Source organism: Pinus tabuliformis, chromosome 3_2 (assembly GCF_031772625.1).
Source record: "Pinus tabuliformis cultivar Carrire ecotype Pingquan chromosome 3_2, CPIR1, whole genome shotgun sequence".
In the NCBI taxonomy this organism is placed as follows: domain Eukaryota; kingdom Viridiplantae; phylum Streptophyta; class Pinopsida; order Pinales; family Pinaceae; genus Pinus; species Pinus tabuliformis.
Genome location: NC_142302.1, coordinates 890296569 through 890315007, shown reverse-complemented (window position 1 = coordinate 890315007; position 18439 = coordinate 890296569). Strand labels below are relative to the sequence as shown.

At 40.4% G+C, this 18439-nt stretch overlaps 1 protein-coding gene across 1 annotated transcript in view; it reads right to left on the bottom strand.

Moving 5' to 3' along the window:
- SAMC1 (S-adenosylmethionine carrier 1) overlaps window positions 1-18439 on the bottom strand; it is a 317141-nt gene that overhangs the window by 94945 nt on the left and 203757 nt on the right. The window lies entirely within an intron of this gene.

Genomic DNA, 18439 nt, shown 5'->3' with positions numbered 1-18439 from the left:
TGTGAAGGAAGCAGTAGATTCAGCGGATGGAAAACTCTGGAAAGAGGCCATGGTTGATGAAATGGCATCTTTGCACAAAAATGAGGCTTGGGATCTGGTGGAGTTGCTGGCTGGAAGGAAACCCATTGGCAGCAAATGGGTGTTCAAAAAGAAGACAAATGCAGAAGGAAAAGTGGAGAAATACAAAGCTCGGTTGGTAGCAAAAGGTTATTCCCAGATGCCGGGAATTGATTTGGTGATATTTTTTCTCCTATTGCCAAGGTAACTTCTATTAGATTACTTTTATCTGTTGTTGTTGCTTTTGATTTTGAGGTAGAACAGATGGATGTGAAGACAGCATTTCTTCACGGGGATCTGGAAGAGGAGATCTACATGAAGCAACCTGAAGGTTTTGCGGTGAAGGGTAAGAAGGAACTGGTATGTAAGTTAAAGAAGTCTCTATATGGGTTAAAACAGTCATCGAGGATGTGGTATCAGAAATTTGATACATTTATACGGGGACTTGGCTTCACCAGAAACAAAGCAAATCACTGTGTGTATTTTAAATTAATTGGTGACCGTGTTATTTATCTGGTCTTGTATGTGGATGATATGTTGTTGGTTGGAAATGACAAAGAAGTTCTCCAGGATTTGAAGACCCAATTGTCCTCCAAATTCAACATGAAACATCTTGGTGCTGCAAACTATATTTTGGGCATGGAAATTAAAAGAGATCGAGCAAAGAGGAAACTCTGGTTAAACCAGAGGAAGTATGTCGAGACAATATTGCAGAGGTTTAATATGCAGGATAGTAAACCGGTGAAGGTTCCTATTCCTATAGGTGTGAGGTTATCTGCTGAACAGTGTCCCAAGACACAAGAAGAGGAAGAGGACATGTCCCGTGTTCCATATGCAAGTGCAGTCGGTAGCCTGATGTATGCAATGGTCTGTACTAGACCATACATTGCACAAGCAGTGGGAGTATTGAGCAGGTTTATGTCAAAACCAGGGAAGGAGCACTGAACAGCAGTGAAGCGGGTTTTCAGGTATTTGCGTGGCACTAGTGATTATGGTTTGTGCTACCAAGGAAGACCAGGATTGGACAGAGTGTTGGATATTCATGGCTTTGTTGATGCAGACTGGGCTGGAGATCTGGATCAGAGAAGATCTACAAGTGAGTATGTGTTTAACCTATTTGGAGGTGCAGTCAGTTGGATGAGTAAGAAACAATCTGTAGTGGCACTGTCAACTACAGAGGCAAAATACATGGCAGCTAAGCAAGGAAGCAGTTTGGTTGCAGAGATTGTGTTCAAGTATGGGGTTAGTACAGGAAGCTATAAGGATAGACTGTGACACCCAAAGTGCAATTTTCTTGGCAAAGAACCCTGCATATCATTCAAAGACAAAGCACATTGATGTTCAGTATCACTTTGTGAGGGATATGATAGAAGACAAAAAGGTGTTGCCGATAAAGGTGGACACTTTGAAGAATATTGCAGATGCATTGACAAAATCTGTGAGTTCTAAGAAGTTCTCTTGGTGTAGAGAGACAATGGGCATTTCAGGGCTGGAAAAATGACTAAGCTCTCTTGTGGCTCCCTGTGGAAAGAAAACAAGAAGTGGGAGAATGTTGGGTTGTGTTATATTCTTTCCACATAGTTAACAGGGGGTTTGAGGGGCACCCGTAACCCCACTTTATGGGGTCTAGGGCAGCGCCCCGGAAAATTTTGGTTTTGGACCCTATGTTAGGTTGGGCAGACCCACCTATGGTTTTGTGCATGATTTTTGCACATGTTTTTTGGACGCGATGGTTTTCGGTCCATGGTATTGGATGCTTCGGCATGTATAAATATGTATTATAACATTGAAAGGAACATAATGAAAAATCAAGCTGGTAGTCCTGGTTTTGGGATCCAAGGGAAAATCTCTGTGTATATGTGTTTTATGTGTTATGCTCTCACATTATTTATTTTCTGTGTTTTAGAATTTGTATGCAGGTAATTTCTGTACGGGGTTAGAACCTACAGTTTTCCATCCAACGAAGAGAAAAATGGAGTTTTTTTTAATCTATAGCTACTTGATCATCCATTTAAAATTCAAAATACTTCTTTGGTTGTAATTCTTTCAAAGTTATATCTCCTATTCAAGAGTCATTTTTAAAGCTAGGAAAGTATGGGGGTTCACTCCCATTACTTGAGCTTGTACTTTGTAAATTAAATTCTAAGTTTAGTTTTGGTTTCTTTTTCCTAATTTTACACTGACAATTGCCATTTTTTTGTGTTTTGCAGCCCATAGGCTTGACCATTGGGCAGCAAGGAGCTTGAGGAGAAGCTTTGGAAAACTACTCACTCATGTGTATGCTGGACCCCCTCACGATGTCCAAAGGCTGATTTCTAGGGAGGCCATAAGCACTTGGGAGAGAGTTGCAAACTCATCTAGGTCGTGGGCCTTTTGAGCCTTGTGAATCTCTTTTGGAGAGTTTTTTTCATCTTCAAGTTTGTTGTTGTTATATTTTTGGGGAGAGAGTCTAGCTTTGTTAAAGTCACATATTTGTAAAGATCTCTCTCATATTGTGGGCTTCCCTCTTAGAGGCATTTTTACTTGCTTTAAGCGATAATAAAAGATAATAAAAAATTGTTGGGGGGAGCTTGGGATTTTTCCCGTGGCATCCCCCTTCCTCATTTAGAGTAGGGATTCTTGTTGGCGACCTAATCTTGTTTTTAGTTTATTTCTTAGCTTTCTAGCTTTTAAATTTCATATTGTGCATGCTTAAAATCAATAAATTTCACTCCACATGCAAATTTTTACTAATCTTGTATTTAAATTCCCACATGCATACACTGTCAAGTTTTGCAAACTATTTCTCTTTGAAGCATTGGCATAAAGAATTAGTTTAATTTGGGGAATTAACACAATTTGCACTTCATCTAGGCATTTTAGTATAGGAAGGCCCCAAGCCTCATTAAAACTTACCTCCAACTTAAGTTGGTTGAATACACTTTTAGGGACCCTCTATCTCTATTGACTCCTCATTGTGAGATCCAAACAATTGGGCGAGGATGAGATCTGAGGACTAGAGTTCAATTGTAACTTTGCCTTGGCACTAATTAATAAAATAAACCAAGAACTCATTCCATCATATTTGCTTTGTTTGCAAAGTTCTTAGATTTCTTGCTATCTTGACGGTTTAAAGTCTCACATGCAAATCTTATTCCAAGAGGAACTTTGAATGCAAGCATTGTAATTCCTTTTAATTTTTGCAACAAGTTTAATTTTCTTGTACTTGGAAATTGACTCGTCTTTTGGTTTACTTGCATATTGTCATGAATGGTTGATTTCACTTTCAAGTACTATTATTTTGGGTTGCAAACTTAATTGCATGTTGTCATCTTCGTCTAACATTTGAGTTCTTGTTATATATTTTTGAGTAAGATAGTTTCCATGCTTTGATTCGTAGATTTATTCATCTTGAAAGAATTTATAATATCTTGCGCTAACAATTTACTATTTCACTTTTCAAGGTTATTTTGGTTTTCCATTTGAAAGCATTTCACTTCATTTTAAGCAAAATACAATTTCATTTCTTAAAGAGCAATACTTTGAACACATTGGTTGTTTATGTATTTCATGTTTATCTTATGTATTGATGGTTATCGTTCATATCAGTCTTTGCTTATAAATCTTAGTCAAATAATATGTTTAACAATAACAACTCTCCTAGAAACTCACATCTTTTAACTTAACTTTTCATTATGGACCCCCCCCCCTAGCTAACCTAGGAGATAGCTCAAACGGAGACAGTCGAGATTAGTGTGACAGCCCCTTCTCTGAGTTCCCTCCCACCAACCACACCTTGTGGGGTTGAAGGCTTTTCTCACTGACTTGTAGGTAGGTGTAGGCGGCAGGTGATAACAAGCCCAATGGACAAACACTAGTTTTGATAATCCACATTCACTTTCTTTATTAAATCTAAAAGTATCGTATTCTACAAATCTAATTAGTATATCAAGCTTTGCAAGGACAGATTTATAGACTTATTAGGAAATCCCCTCTTCTACCAAAGAATACTCAGCCTAAAATGAGGAGGATGATCATCAAGGTGACAGTAGGTGGAGTCTTCAAATTTCCCTAGGGTTTATGCTTGGTGATTGGACTTATCATTTAGGTAGATCTTGGTAGTAACATCTATAACAGTTGAATAGAAGACGGTAGATTGAGATCTTGAGACCAAGTGACTTTGGAGATTTCAAAGCACCTTGAATTTAATTTCTCCATATGCTAGAGTTTTTGCAATGATGCAAAATGAAGGAACAAGTGGTGCAACCATTTATCTTTCCCACAAACTCTCTACATCAACTTCAAGTTGAGGCTTAGACTCCTTGCATTTGTTGCTCTGGAATTCAATTAATCGTGATGACTATTCCATAGTGATGGCAAGTATCCATGCCTCTAACGATACTTCCAAAAGGAATGCTTTTGGTAGTGGATCACGAATGAATTCCTAAGGCAAATTAGGTGGACTGCAGAGATTTTAATAATAAGGAGATACCTAAGGTCAAGGAAGGCATGATACCATATAAATAGTGCAAACATGAGAGAGAGGCTTGGTATAATCTCAAGCTTAGGGTTATGTCACCCTAAATTCCTTAGGCCTCCAATTCATGTGGTCAAACATTATAAAGGGTGAAAATAATGTCTTAGAAATACGAGATAGAGCCATGCTCTTAATTCAGTCAATTTCTCTTTTGAGTATAAGCCAAGCCTATTCCAGTTATAACCAAAGCAACTCTCTCAAACTACCAACTTATAGTGTTTGACATTACATGAGGAGGTCATAAGCCACGCATGCCTGAACCTCATTACTTAATGTTTCACATTTGCAAAACACCGACTTCATCTAAATATCCATAAGATCTATAACTATCCTAGTACAAATGTTGAAACAAATTAGGTTAGTGTTATGATATTATAACATAGATATTAACTTTCTTCCATGACTTCGAGAGACAACTAGTAGCTTTGGGAAAGGAAAAACTACCACCAAAGAGTTGAAAATATTAAGTAAAAAGTTCCCATATAGCCCCAGAGACAAAGAGCTCCAAAGCTATGTATCCTAGCTCAAACACCTTATCAAAGTTATTGAGGCTAAACAAGCTAAAGCAGTCCCTAGATCAATGTGTGCTTACTTTGGATCAACATAGAAAAAAATCCTTCTAAGGATTCCTTTTGGTTGTTGGCCACTAAGAAAATGAATAAAAGGTGGGGAGCACACTGTTGAAAAGTGTAACTAGGTTCGGTCTTAATAATGACATGTAATTGTGACTTTTGTGAATGATGTAATAAAGGAAATAAAATTATGTTTAAGCCTTGCTTCATGGGTTTCATGAGCAAGTGATTTTATTTTAGATGGCTCCCATTCAGAGCCTTAGGATTTGTCATTAAGGTCAAAGAATTAATGCCATGTATGAAGAGCTCTTCTTGAGCGTACGTAAAATGTATATGAGTCAAGCTAGTGTCTGGAAAGCCCCCCAAAAGACAAGCACAGTCCTCTTGACTTAATGTCAGCCTGCAATATGAAAAAAATAAATTATGTCGGCTCACCCAAGTGTCACACCAATCGAATGGTCATGTCAGCTTGAGTACATGGACGAACTACTATATATACACAGCTAGACTCTTCGCATTAGAACACAAAAATTTGGATCTGTCTCTGAGATTTCCGCATAACAATTACAATCAGAAGTTCGGTGATTTTGGATAGGTAACAGAAGACAAAAGTTCGGATTCTCTGAAGTTCCGGTGATGAACAACAATGAGAACATCACAGATCTCTCTGTGGTCTCGGATGGGTAGTAGCAGAATGAAGCTCGGATGTCTCTCTCTGAGATTCCGGATAGATGGAACAGTAAGTAATTCGAATACCTCCATTCAAATGGCCTAGAGCAGTGACACTGTCTCAATGTTGAGGAGAGTCCATTGTCCGGAAGATAAGAAGACTATGTTTTGAATCAAGTTCAGTGTAGAAACCTCAGTCCTATCACAGGAAGAAGGATTCAGTGCTAACCTGTTGAAATTTGGTACCGGAGGACAGGTGGTTCCCTTAGGCTTTGATCTTTGGCCTAGGGAAAAGTGTCCAAAAGAATTTAATTTTTCTCCTAAAGTGACTTTATAATTTTATAAAGTTAAATCTAATTTAAAAGTGACTTTAAGTGATAAAGTTATTAAGTCTAATTTTAAAGTGACTTTTATAAAGTCAATGAAAAATTAGAAAGGAAAAGTGACTTTGGAAATAAATGACTAAGTGGGTCTTTATTAAAGTGGGGTGAATTAAAAAATAGAAAGTGAGATTTAAATGAGCATTTAATCTCAACCATTGATCTAAATCTATTTCAGCCATTGGATTTAGAGATCACCCAAAAGTCACTTGGATCACCCAAAAGTCACTTGGAGTTATATTAAAGGAGGAAAAGGAGGAAAAGGTCATTCATTCTTTCATGAGCAGATTGGGAGAAGGAGAGCAAGAGAGATTTCTGAGCAGGAAGGAGAAGGAGACAGCAGCTTGGCACACATTCCAAGGCAGCAGTTGAGCAGATTTGTACAGCTGATTCAGCACATAGTGAAAGGCAGATTTTTGCACAAAAATCGAGGAGCAGTTTGCTGATTTTTCTACACACAAAACGGAGGTCGTACAGCATTTATTGTTGTCCTGTTTGCTGTAATTTCCAGATTGCTGTGAGGCACGGGAAAGGAGATAAGTTGTAAATTTGCTTGCTGATTTTTTGCTGAATAATTCTCACTGTAAAAAGACAATTTTCAGAAATAAAGAAGAGCTCTCAAACTGGTTTTCCCCAAGAGTTGTAGGGTTTTTTTCCAGGGTCAAGTTGACCAAAAATATCAGTGTTTTAATGTGTTTTAATGGCTGTTTTTAATTGCTGATTTTTATTTCTGCAATTTCCAGCGTTCTGAAAAATTTCCAGAATTTGTGTTTTCAGCCATATTTATTTTTTTTCAGTCTGTTAAATGCATGGTTATGGGAATGGGCATTTAACTACATGGGAGAAATAAGATGAAACTGAAAACCGGGGTGGGAAAACAGAAATTTTTACATGGTATCGGAGCTTGAGTGCTGAAGGGCAATTTGGGACAGCAAAAGGAAAAATTACAGTTGCTGATTTTTCACTCAGAAAATTCCAGCAAGCTGATTTTTTCATAAACAGCAGTTTTATCTTTACTACAGCAGTGCTATTTTTCAGTTTTAGGACAGCAGGATGTCATTGGGATTGAGGGTGGAGGATAGGCTGGATGGGCATATAAATTACAGCGTTTGGAAGGAGAGAATGCAGAGTATCTTTGAGGAGGCAGAAGTCTGGGATATCATGGTGCATACCGCACAGAACCCTGTTGTTGTGCCCACTGATGTTACTCAGTTGGCTGAGTATAAAAAGAAGAACAATAAGGGTAAGAGGCTGATTCTAGACGGAATCAAAGACCATTGCATTCCTCATGTGAGAGGAAAGAGCAATGCCCATGAGATGTGGACAGCATTGTCCAATCTCTACCAGAGTACCAATGAGAACCGGAAGATGGTCCTGAAGGAGAAGCTGAAGAACATTAAGATGGGTAATGATAGTGCAGCTGGATATCTCACAAAGATTACCAATGTGAGAGATGAGTTGGCAGCGATTGGAGAGGCCATTCCATCCACTGAGTTGGTGCGTATTGCAGTGAATGGCCTCCCCCGTTCATGGTTGAACTTTGCTGATGGGGTTTGTGCACGTGAGACCCTTCCCACATGGGAGAGGTTTTGGGATGATTGCATTCAGACAGAGATCAGGAAAGGACAGCTTGGGGCAGCCAAGCCAGTTGAGCAGGATGAGGATGTAGCACTGGTGGCAGGAAGCAAGAAAGGCAAAGGGAAGAAGCAGGCTTCCACAAGCAGTGGTGGGGGCAAAGGCAAAGGTAAAGGTAAACCGGGGAACACACAGAAGGACTATTCCAAGGTGAAGTGTAGGAATTGTCAAAAGATGGGACACTATGCAGTTGTGTGTCCGGAGAAGAAGAAGAAGAAGGGAAAGAACCAGGACGTGGCAGCTTCAGCTGAGATTGAGGACTTTGCAGGTCGTTTTGACCGGGAGTTTGCGTTCACTACATGTGAGTCCTCAATCTCAGCTGAAGCTAAGAGGGAGTGTGCTTTAGCCTCTCCACCAATTTTCATGGCTAGAGCACATTCGATGCTACCCCAAATCAACACTCCCTCTTAGCGAGGACTGTACTCTAATAATACTCCACACTGAGCATCACCCTGATTATATAGCACCGATACCTGTGTTGATGCTAGGCCTCCCTGCCCAACATCCTTTGCACTGCTGCATCCTGTACTGTTGCCCAGGGCTCTACCTCTGCCGCTGCCACTGCTACATCCGTACGGCAGCTCCCTCTGCATCTGTGCTGTTGTTGGTCCTTTCTCCCAACACTGCATCTGCACTGCAATTCTCTCTCATCATGTTGCATCGTGCTGCTGCTACTGCTACTGCACTGCAACTCAATTACTGAGAAGTAAGTAACTGATCCACCCAACTACTGACATCCCTGTCAAGCTAGAAACCCTCTCGATGTTGAAGCTCTCTCTGCCGCTATACCGTGCTCCCTCTGCTGCCTCTGTGTTGCTGCAACAACTTTGTGCCACTCGCACCGCTGTAAAACTCTTTGTGCCATCCTGCACTCTTGCAACCTCCTTTGTGCCTCTCGCACTACGGCAAGCCTCTCTACACTGCCAGGGACTACTACACCTCTAGCACTCTCTGTCGCTTCATCCACATCTGTTTCTACCGACATCCGCCATCCTGCTACTCTCACTTCGGGGCTCCCATAGCTAGGTATGATCCAAGAGTTTGGGTACCTCAAGGATCCTGCCCCTCATCGCCTGTAGTCCTCCTGACTACAGCTCGATGTCTCCCCACCTCTTCTCTAGAGGTACATGAGCACTCATGGCACAATCGTCATCATCCTCTACCTCCTTTTCCACCTTCGTTCACGCTGCCTTGGAGTCAGATGCCTCTCCCTTATTCTTCTTCCTCGGACACTGGTTTGCATAATGCCCCAATTCCCCACAGTTGAAGCACTTTACCTTGGAGAGGTCCTTTTTCTTCCTCCTCCGCTTCTCCCCCCGCAGATGCCAGAGCTGCATTCTTTTCCTCCTCTTTCTTGACCCAAGCTCCTTTGATGCTACTTCTCGTCTTGGTCAGCTGTCTAATCTCTTCTTGGCGAAGAGCTGCCCACAATTCTTCCCAATCTAGAAGATTCGCTCTGCCCAGAATGCTCTGGACGAATTTCTCCCACTCCTCGGAGACTGCGTTTAGGGCAGTCCTCACCATCAACTCCTGATCCAGCGTGGCCCCTATGGAAGTCAGTTGGTCCCGAATCTCCTGCAACCTACTAAGGAAGTGATCTACCTGCTCCCCCTTCTACATCTAGTACGACCGCAATTGATTCTCCAGTAGCATCTTCCTCTGCACGAAAGTGCCTTGATACAATGTCTTCAAGGTATCCCACATTTCCTTTGTTGTCTCCTTCTCAGCAATATGCTGGACCACATGATCCTTGACCCCATCAAGAATTATGCATTTCGCCTTAGCCATTGCATCCTCGTACCTTTCATTGTCAACTAGGTCGACTGGGATAGCCACGGTTATCAAGGCGAAGGCCTTGATGCAATGTCTATCTAGAACGGACAGGATCTTGGCCTTCCAAATGACAAAGTTGGACGCCCTGTCCAACCTGTCCTGATCCCTCAATCCATTCATGGCCATCTCACTGCTCTTCCTTTCAACTCCTCTAAGTCTCTACTTCCCTCCTAGAAGTTCTCTGCTAGACTCCTTCTGAATCTCGATTTCCCTCCTGGAAATCTGCCTGCCAACCGTCGAGTCACACCTCTCTGATCTCCTATGCACCTGCAACACTGATTTGGATTTCTTGGCTAAAAATCCACCTAGGTAGCGACTCGCTCTACCTTGGTTATTCCCCGTTAGGTACTGTTCTGTCTCGACAGTAACAGCACCCCACCAGCTTCACTCCCCGCAATCTGCCCACAGCTTCCTATGCCCCAGCAACGAAAGGACTGGGCCTTTAGGCTCTGCGCATTCCCGGGAAGGCTAATTTGCTCCTTTGGCCAACTGCGTCAACCCTCCTAGTCTCTGCGTGGTTCTTCGTGAGCCTCTTCTACCTTCTTTTGCCTCTGCGTTGGCCTCTCTCTGGCTTGAACTGATGACGTAGTCCCTCTGCATCAACCCTTCTCTGCTCCTTTCTGCCTAGGAACAGCTTCTGTCACTCGGGACAGTTGTTTCTGCTGCAAATTCTTTGATTTAGCTGGCGCCTTCAGCGCTCCAGTGATCTGTAATGCTCCGATACCATGTTGAAATTTCTAAGTATTACCCGTTAGAAATTTTATCTGTATTCTCTGATTTATTTCGCCTACTTGTTTAATTACTAGCAAGTTATTTATCCATATAAATACTAAAATAAACACAATACAGTCTCAACCATCTACAGGTCAACAGATGAAAGAAATGAACAAACAAACAAGGGACACCGTTATTTTTTTACAATCGTCCCCGAAAAAAAACCCAACTTGGGAAAACCGGTGCAGCGATTCTAAGGTTTATATTATTATGCAGTCTTTCTGAGTGCAACTGGGTGCGAAACTAGCTCACCCGACGAGAAAATAATCTAGCAAAAATACCTCTCTATTCGAAAGCAAATATTCTGAAACCTGCCCCACAAAACCCTCTCCAGCACAATCTGAAGCACTGCGTTAGCCCTCCTGGCCTCTGCATCAGCCCTCTGAGGCTCTGTGTAGCCTCTCTGGCCCTCTGCATCACTCCTGCATAATCTGCGTGGATGACGCATTCCCTTCTGGCCTTTGCGCAGTCCCTGCTTGCCTCTGCGTGGCTCCCTCTGGCTCTGCGTCTGCCTCTCTGCTTCTGCGCTAGTCTTTCAGCACTATCTTTGCCTCTCTGCCTTGTACTCACTGCCCCTCGCTGCAACTTTGATCCTTGATTCGATTTCTCTTAGCAAACCCCGCTCTAGAAAATCGAATCACTGATCACTTTGGTGTATTCTCCAATTGACCCTCAAGCCTCCTCTTATACTTTTTCTGTTGAGTCTTCAACGGCCAAGATTACATCTCTAATCAACGGCTAAGATTAGATTTCGCTTAATCCATGTCCTTCTAATCCAGTTTTATATTAATACCCATAAATATTTTATTTTTCCTACGTTTAGACTTAGGAACTCCATTAAAAATATCAATTATTTTAATATCTCCTTAACTGGGTAGAATCTGCCCAAACCATTTCTAGGTCTTTGAGATTTCATGTGCTTTAGCCTCTCCACCAATTTTCATGGCTAGAGCACATCTGATGCTTCCCCAAATCAACAGTCTACCTTTTTTATCCTTTTACTTAAATTTTTAAAACTACCATTAATTGTTTTACGATGTTTGAGAGCGGTTCCAACCTTAATAGACTTCACGTGTTGGAAAATGTAACTAGATTCGGTCTTCATTTAATGTATTTAGTCATCATGCGTTGATTTGGCGTAGCATCGGATGTGCTCTAGCCATGAAAATTGGTGGAGAGGTTAAAGCGCATGAGATTTGCAAGGCCCAGAAATGGTTTGGACAGATTGTACCTAGGTTTGGGAGATATTAAAATAATTAATATTTTTAATGGAGTTCCTAAGTCTAAACTTAGGAAAAATAAAATATTAATGAGTATTAATATAAAACTGGGTTAGAAGGTTCCAAAAGTCATGGATCAAGCCAAATCTAATCTTAGACATTGATTAGAGTTTTAATCTCGAGCGTTGAAGGACCAACAGGAAAAGTATAAGAGGAGGCCTGAGGGTCAGTTGGAAAATACACCAGAGTGATCAGTGATTCATTTTGCTAGAGCGGGGTTGCTAAGCAAAGTTGAATCAGTGATCAACAACGAGGGGCAGTGAGTACTGGAGAGAGAGGAAGAGACAGTGCCAAGAGACCAGCGTAGAGGCAAAGAGCGAGAGCAGCAGCCAGAGTAGGCCACACAGAGCCCAGCAAAGACAGCGCAGAGCCCAGAGGGACTGCATCATCCACACAGAGGGGAGAGGGAGTGACGCAGAGGGTCCCAAAGGCTGCGCAGTGCCTCAGAGGGCTGACACAGAGAGGTTTGAGGCTGACGCAGATTAGCAGGAGGCTGACGCAAAGGCCAGAAGGGCCAGCACAGAGCTTCAGAGTCACTGGAGAGGGTTTCGTGGGCAGGTTTTCTAAATACCTGTTTCCGAATAGAGAGGTATTGTTGTCATGTATTTTTTCTCTATCAGGTGAGCTGGTTAGGCACCCAGTTGTACTCAAGGATGTTGAAGTTTCTAAGTTTACTTAGTTTAGAAACCCTTCATGCACTTATTCTGATTTATTCCTACCTACTTGTTATTTTTCTTTAACAAGTTATTTACAAAGTAAATACTGAAAATAAACACCATTGCATGCTCAACATATTACAGATCAGCAACTAAAAGAAACAAGAACAAACACACCACATGACACCATTATTTTTGGACCAATGTCCCCGGAAAAACCCAATGCAGGAAAACCGGTGTAGCTATCTGAGGGTTTTCTTATTAAGCAATATCAAAGTACAATATGGGTGCCGAAACTAGTCTACCCAACAAAGAATTTCCTTAGCAACTATACCTCATAGTTTGAGAGAAATCTCCTCGTTGAAACCCTAGAAATCCCTTCCGGCAGCTCCTCAGCACAAAACTGCTCTGCAACCCCAGCATCTGCCTAAACTGGACTGCGTCAACCCCTTTCTGTCCCACGTTGGCCTTGCATTAGCCTTTCTAGGCCTGTGTCAGCCCCAGGAGGCCCTGCGTCAGCTCTGGGAGCCTCTGGGTCAGCTACGCTGGCCCCTCTGGTGCTCTACACAGCACTTGGCTGCCTCTGTGTGGCCCTGCGTGAGCCCTTGCTAGCTCTGCATCACCCTCCTTGGCTGCTGTGCTGCTCTCCCGGCACAATCTCTGCCTTCTTTGTTTCTCTGTACTCAATGCCCCTCAGCTTCTCTCTCGATCACTAATACTATCTCTCTTAGCAAACCCCACTCTAAAGAATAGAATGACTGATCATCTAGTGTATTCTCCAAGTGACCCTCAAGCCTCCTCTTATACTTTTCCTGTTGACATATCAACGGCCAAGATTAAGTCCCTAATCAATCGCTAAGATTAGATTTGGCTTGATCCATGTCTTTTGGACCACTCTAACACAGATTCATATTAATACACATTAATATTTTATTTTCCCTAAGTTTAGACTTAGGGACTCCATTAAAAATATTAATTATTTTAATATCTCCTGAACTATTTAGAATCTGCCCAAACCCTTTCTGGGTATTGGAGATCTCATGTGCCCCAACCTCTCCACCAAATTTCGCGGCTAGAGCACATCTGATGCTACCCCAAATCAACAAAGGAAATATTGCATAATAATAAACCCTCAGAATAGCTGCACCAGTTTTCCCGCATTGGGTTTTTCCGAGGACATTTGTCCAAAAATAATGGTGACACCTGTGGGTTTGTTTTCTTTCAGTTGATGATCTATAGATGTTGATACTGTATTGTATTTATTTCGTTATTTATATGTTTTAAATAACTTGTTCAGAATTTACAAGTAGAAGAAATAAACCAGCAGAATACAGATTAATTTTCTAACGGATAGACTTAAAAAATTCAACATCATGTAATGTACTTGTCAAAAAAATAAAGAAAAGAATTTTTATTATTATTATTGTGACTTATTAAAGCATGGGTTTCATGCTTGGGTCACCATGTTTTAGGTCAAAGTCCCCATTGAGGACTTCTAGGATTTATTCTGAGTCAATAGAGTCATTGTACTTTTAAGGAGACCCTTCTTGGGGTTCTGAATCATGTAAAAAGGTTAAGTATTGAGTCAAATATGATTTATGTATCCTCCACACCATGTCGACCTAGAAGATGATCAAGTCAACCTAAGGATCTTATTTGACCTCACATGCAGCCTACAAATACAAGCACATCGAATTCATTTACAGCATCACTCGCTCACAAGAAGTTTGATATCTCTCGTAGTTGGAAAAAGTGCGAAGTCTGTTGCCGGGAAGCCGAAGTGAATGCAAGTTTGGGGAAGTCTAAGGAGAAAGGAAAAATCGAAATTTTGGTGCCTCTCTCGCTCTGTTTCGTGTCCTAGATTGGGAGATTGAAGTCTTCCAAGTTTCTCTGTTGCTGGAAGCTACCAATTGTCGGAAGCCACTGCCTAGTCGAAGTTGCTAGAAAGGGGTCGAAATTCTGGGAGGTTGACTTGGTGTGGAGGGAAGGCCTTGTCTTCGTCTAGGGTGAAGAGTCTCAAAGAATGCTATTGAAAGGAAGAATTTCTTGACTGGGATTTCCCCTCGAGGGGGGTTTTTCCCTGGCATAGTGCCTACATCTAGTGTTTATTGTTTTATGTGTTGCTACTTTGGTAATTGCTTGATGAACTAAAAGAAAGAAGATATAAAGAATTGTAATAATAAGAAACGTCACAAGTAATTATAAGGAATAAGAAAATCTTTCTACCTTTCGGATTTTCTAACATGTTATCAAAGCTTTGGTGAAGAAGGAAGTAAAAGGCAGTCTCAAGCACTTGATCAGGGAACCATTCAAAAGGACTATCTCAGGGAAGGAATCTACTATATTTGAGGAAGATGTCTAACACAATCAAGGGAGAGAACAAACTTGAAGGGGCCTCTAACTACAGGTCCTAGAAGAAGAGGATTGATCTAATCCTTGAGAAGAACAAGGTACTGGACTTGGTCAAAGGAAAAGTAAAGAGGCCTACAAAGGATTCCAGTGATGTTGACAAAGTGAAATACAGGGAATTAGAATTGGTGGCCATCACTGTAATGGTAGAAGGAATAAAGGACAAACTTGTCCCATTCATAGATAACATCGATCATGCTCAGGAAATGTATGAAGCTTTGTCAAAGTATCAAATGATAATCCTGAAGGAGTATCAAATGCCTACATTGCTCAACATAAAGGAAAGAAATCGAAAGAACCAAGGAAGAAAGTTGACATGTCCAAGATAGAATGCTATCAATGCCATAGGAAGGGTCACTACAAGAGTGACTGTCTCGACAATCCAAACAAAAAGAAGAGAGATAGAGATCATGCTAACTTTGTTGAGGAAGGAAACTCAAAGAGAGCCAAGCCTGAAGAATCTGACATTAGGGACTTGCACTACTAAGCCTTTTGCTTGTAGATTTAGATATCTTGTTTTATATGTTTTAGAATTTATAGGTTTTTGACATATTTTGGAAAAGACATTTTTATAGTTTTTATAAGTTTGTAGGTATCCCTCAAGCTTTGGAGGGAGCCCCCAACAACTCCCTAAGATAAGTATCTCATTTCATTTCAGTTTTTGGTTTCATGTATTCATTTAGTTTTGATTATATTAAATACTAATCACCATTCTCCCTCTATTGTCTTGATTAGGAAAAACATCTGCAAGAAGTATGAAGGAAAACATCTCAGGACAAGGTAGGTCAAGGAACAAAGGTATGCTTTAAATACATTGATTTCTTTACATTAAGAGATTATTCATTTGACAGTCTATTACTAACTTCGTTATGTCTAGCTATATTGAATCATAATGATTCTTGTTCTGGGTGATTCATCACTTGATAAAGCTACCCACTCCACTCATATTCTTAATTGATTTTGTAGAACCCTAGACAGGTTCTAGAAAACCCTAACCGAAGGGTATGCTAATGTGAATGTCTAAAACCTTAAACTGCTTAGGGATATTGTGAAATGCTATTTGAAGTTTTATTGATGATGTCATGATTGGAACATTGGTATGATCAGGAAAACCTAACTTGTTAGGGTTGAATGATAAGGTCTAAAATCCTGAACTTTTGAAGTTCTGGTCATGTTAGGTTTTCTATGTTTCTATATTGAAACCCTAACTCATTAGGGTTTGGTGGAAGGTGTAAGAAAGACCCTTATAAAGTCTTAGAAAGGATTTCCTTGGTATGTGTGTGTTTATCTGATCAAACCCTAGTCCAATCAAGTTTTTTATATGTCTAACTTCTATTGATATTTGTGAAGTTGGGTTTGACTAACACATGATATGCATGTTGATGAAACCCTAGGCATATATAAATATGTCCTTTTTGGTTGAAACCCTAGCTTGGTCTAGGTCAGATGTATTAATATTGCCAGACATATGATATGCTAAGAAATGATTATAGATTCCTAGATATATGTGTTGACCTAGTTATTGATGGTCATAAGTTTTGGGATTTAATGGAAGTCCTTCTCGAAGATTCTAGGATGATGATATTTGAAAATCTAGGGTTTTGAAGCTAAACCCTAGTAGTAGTCAAATTGTCTAGTATGTGTGATATAACAATCTGAGATCTATTTATTTAATGATTGTTGAGATTGTGAAAATGGAATTCTGGGGTTTTCGAGTTGAACCTTAGTAGAAGTAAAATCTCGTATATACAATGACAAAATGATAATATGAGATTTGTATAAGATTGTTGAAATCTAAGTATTGGTTGGGATTGATGGTTGATCGGAAATCTAGGGCTTGCAACTAACCCTAGTGGAAGCTGGTCATGCTAATAACTAAGTTGTGATTGGTTTTGATTGACTTTTTGTATGAAATCTAGGATTTGTATGAAACCCTAGTGAGAAGTCTAACATATGAATTTTGAAAAGTTGTTAGATGCTTTGGAGATCTATATTTGTTTGTATTGTTTCTAGGGTTTTCTATATGTTGAAATAAAGTATGTCATACCTTTGGAAGGAACATTAAAACCCTAGATGGAATGAAAGTCATTGTGAAGTAGTCTAGGGTTTATGACAAAGTCCCTAGCAAGATTTTGAAGAGTATATGTCTCTTGTTTGTAATGAAGTCTGGGTATTTGATATGAATAAAGTTGAAATACTTCTGTGATTCTGATATGGTTAACTTCATGCTTCTATAGATTTGGTTGTACTTGCTATCTAAGTTGTGCAGGTACACAATCTTCAACTTGGTGAAGATGCTCGATGTGACAAGCATGATGAGGATAATAATAACTCTGATGAAATGGTTGGAAGTTGCGAAAGATTCTCAGATGACGAAAAGAAACTCATCTCCCAGAGGAAGCCTGCATAGAAGAAATCTCCCTAAGATTAAGAAGGAGCCCGGATGAAGAGGTGTTTCCTGGTTGAGAGGGAGCGCATAGCTTCGTGTTAATTGAAGAATGAATTTCGGAGGATATGTTGCTACATGAGAAGTAGGAAAGGAAAGTATATGATTGAGGAATCTTCTATCAAAGATTCGGTTGATAGTCCCACTGAGTTGAGGAGCAACATCTAGAATGACCCCAAGGGGTTGTATTTGATTATGTACATGCGAAAGTATATTATTGATTGGAGTTGTGTTTGTACAGGTGAATCTCTTGAAGGTTTTGATAGCATGTTGGTTATCAATTAGTTTGATCGAGAGAGATTCGCGGTCCTTGATCTGTTAGATCAAGGAGTATTGAGGCTTGTGAGTGAAGCATTTCCTAAGAGGACATCTGGCCGACACTCTGTGTTGATGTCTAGGTCCCGAAGTTGGAAAGATGGCATTGGTCATTAAGCTCTAAAACTCACCTAGATTTCTGGGTTGATGGTTAGCAAGTAAGCTTGACGGTACCTAGAGGGGCTGAAATCTTGAGTCCATCTTATTCCCACATGGATAGATTGCCCTGGTCAGGACTCTAGTCTATGGCATTGCGGTGCCTAAACTGTTGAAAGACCACTTGTATAGATTGCCCTGGTTAGGAATCTAGTCCATGGCATTGCAGTGCCTAAAGTTCTTCATGGTTCATATAGTTTGAGATTTTCCATTGTATTTGTATATTATGAATACCTCCCTAGTTAAGAGGGAGTGTTGGAAAATGTAACTAGGTTTGGTCTTCATTTAATGTGTTTGAGTCATCATGTAATGTACTTGTCAAAAGAATAAAGAAAAGAATTTTTATTATTATTATTATGACTTATAAAAGCATGGGTTTCATGCTTGAGTCACCAATATCTTAGGTCAATAGACTCATTGTACTTTTAAAGAGACCCTTCTTGGGCTTTTGAATCATGTAAAAAGGTTAAGTATTGAGTCAAATATTATTTATGTATCCTCCACGCCATGTCAGCCTAGAAGAAGATCAAGTCGGACTAAGGACCCTATTTGACCTCACATGGAGCCTATAAATACAAGCACATTGAATTCATTTGGAGCATCTCTCACTCACAAGAAGTTCAATATCTCTTGTAGCTTGGAAAAGTGCGAAGTCTGTTGCCGGGAAACCGAAGTGAATGCGCATTTGGGGAAGTCTAAGGAGAAAGGAAAAATTGAAATTTTGGTGCCTCTCTCTCTCTA